This window comes from Populus trichocarpa, chromosome 13, assembly GCF_000002775.5.
Source record: "Populus trichocarpa isolate Nisqually-1 chromosome 13, P.trichocarpa_v4.1, whole genome shotgun sequence".
In the NCBI taxonomy this organism is placed as follows: Eukaryota; Viridiplantae; Streptophyta; class Magnoliopsida; order Malpighiales; family Salicaceae; genus Populus; species Populus trichocarpa.
In genome coordinates, this window is record NC_037297.2 from 3,876,042 (window position 1) to 3,878,954 (window position 2,913).

The 2,913-nt window shown below is 32.4% G+C and overlaps 1 long non-coding RNA gene across 1 annotated transcript; it reads right to left on the minus strand.

Moving 5' to 3' along the window:
- Positions 1-559: 559 nt before the first annotated feature.
- LOC7474649 (uncharacterized) lies at positions 560-1,923 on the minus strand. The gene is made up of 2 exons (XR_008057139.1): positions 1,821-1,923; positions 560-1,636 (listed from the first exon to the last, which is right to left on the minus strand). It is a non-coding gene; the product is annotated as an uncharacterized LOC7474649 (long non-coding RNA).
- Between the last annotated feature and the right edge of the window lie 990 nt (positions 1,924-2,913).

Here is a 2,913-nt window from a genome sequence, read left to right on the forward strand (position 1 = left end):
GGAAGTGTGGTTGCGGTTGCTTTTTAAAGTGTTTTTCATGCCGAAATGCATCAAAATGATATTTTTTCATTTTTTAAAAATCACTTTTGAGATCAGCGTATCAAAACGATCCAAAACATACAAAAAAAATTAATTTTTAACAAAAAAAATTAATTTTTTAGAAACGCGAGTACAACCACGTTTACAAACGCTTACTGAGAACAATAAATATGGTAGTTGAAATAAATATATTAACATTAAGCATTTAGCTATAAGAAAACATGTTAAAGGAAAAAAAAAGTGTTCATTAAACATATTAGTATTAAATTGATGATTGTAGATCCTTTGAATAATGGCATGTCATCATTTAAATTCAAGAATTACAAACATGATCTCATGTGTTCTCATCTAAATTCCGTAGAAACCAGTTTTATTTCTCACGATTCATGCAGGAAACCACTCTCAATAATCAATACAATCTCATTTTGCTATCTCTTTGGAAAGATGATGATTACACTTATACGCAGGAATCATGAAAATTCTGATTTATTTTGCTGGAAGTCAAAGGTTTGATAAGTAGTGTTGTGAAAAGTGGAATTCAAAATTAGGCAATTTTACTGTAAAAAAAAAAAAGAAAGAAAAAAAAAGGCAATTCTTGAACAGATCCAGAAGGTATCAAGCTGATAAAAAAAGGGAGGGGGCAGATGGACATACACCTCTGTTTATTGCTCCACGTGCATCAAGTAGCAACCACATGTGTGTCAATCCAGTGGAGACTCCCCACGTGGACAATGGTTTCATACCATCTTGGTAATCCATGAAATGCAAGATGCTTAAAGGTTTTAGATTTTGGATCAAAACTGAGCAACACTCTTGTGATTGTCATCTCCAATAAGATCTCACCGTTCTTCAAAAGGCATATAACTCGAGCATATGAACGTTTTAAGTGTAGCCCTGAGTTCTCGAAGGATTGATCCATAATGTCTATGTTGTATAGATTGATCCAAGATTCCTTCACGTTATATTCCTTCATAACCCAGATCTCAAAATATCCGTCTTTTCTATAGACAGATGCAGAAAGACAACCTCCTAGAACCACCAGATTATGATTAAATTTGTCCAAACTGCCACAGTCAGGCCTTGGAACTTCGTAAAACTTCTCTTCTGATAGGTCAAACGAGACAATCAAACGAGCTGAACTGCACCGGTATAAAGGCCAATTGCCCAATTTAGTCTCCCATTGACCAAAACCTGTGATGGCCGCTTGCCAAATATTTGGTAAGGAATCTCCCCTAAACTTCTCCAGGTGAGGCTGCGAAGGCTCAAAATTTCAACGCTTGATTGTGGGAGATTACCTCCAGAGGGACGGATACTTCCTCTATGGCTATAATATACAATCTTAACAACTTTGTAATCATTCTCCATGGAGGAAAAACCAAATCCAACCACAACCTGCTGATTCGGATACTGTGCAGAATCTGGGAGCGCCAAAACATCCATTGTGAAAGGATTGTATATAAAGAGTTTGCTGCTGTGTAATGAAATCACATAATTAAGCATAGCAGACCATTACATGAAGCTGTCACATAGAACTCAGACAAGGTCGGTACGCGGATTTTCTTGACAACCTCAATTCTGTCTCCATCAGATGAGAAATCTGCAACATAGAGTTGGTTAGGAGTAGAATCATCCGAGGGAAAATCTGCAACATAGTGTTTGATAGGATGGACGCTGTGTAAGATTAGACATGGATCCTTTTTTGTGGTGCGAAGAAAAAGCATAAAGACAAGAAGACTACTGTCTTGTAATAATTTGCGCCATGATCGGCAAACAAACTTTACGTTAACTAAAGATGTCACAGGCAGTCTTGACAGTATATCGCCGGCAATTTCTCGTGGGAGACTCTCCATAACATTCAAGAGCACTATCTGGTCTCATTCATTTGATGTCGGTTATTGTTTTACCATCTCCATTTCTTGTTGGTTATATTAAAATAATATTTTTTATTAAAAAAATGTATTTAATTAAAAAATATTAAAATTAATTAATTTAAAATTTAAAAAATTAATTTTTTTTTAAAATATAATTATACAGCAATGACAAACAGTATCTTAACCCATATATGACAAGGAAATGGCCGGCTGTGAACACAACGTTGTGATAAGCGTTGCGTCCATATATAGATAAGATCCTTTATCAAGTGAAAAAAGACAATGAAAACAGTATCTTTGATCCGAATGCCTTTGTTTGGGCGGAAGGGATCCAATAAAATTATTATTTAATTTAGGTTATTAATCTATTGAATATTAATTTATTAAAGTTATAATCTTTTGTGGTTTTTATGATTTAATTTTTTTCTAATTGTCTAATTATTTTATACTTTTTTCGTTGTTCTTAATGTAATTAAACACCTATTAAAAAAAAGAAAAATTTTAATTTTGTATCTTACATTTTTTTTAATAAAGATTATATATTTAATATCATTTAGACCTTTTAATTGAAGTAGAAAATCTGATCTCGTAAAAAACAAAAAAGGGTTCTATTTGATCTAATTTTAAAAGTTTAGGAACTGAAAAAAAAACTATTTTTTCTTCCTCTGGTTAACATTAAGGGGGTATGGATACCTGATTGAGACTTCAAGGGAGAGATTGAAACAATCGAAATCTCATAAAGACAAACTAGATTCACTCAAATCTAATAAGGGTAAATTAAAATTAATTCCTGAATTTTTTATCACATTGTCCCACACTCCAACAATCTTCTAGAACAAACCGTTTTGGAGAGTCTTTTTAGAAGAAGTGTGGTTGCAATTGTTTTTTAAAGTATTTTTTATTTTTAAATATATTAAAATGATATTTTAAAACGCAAGTTGTCCCATGTTTTGAATGAATTTTAAATGTATGCTTATTAAATCATATAGCATAGTTTAAATAT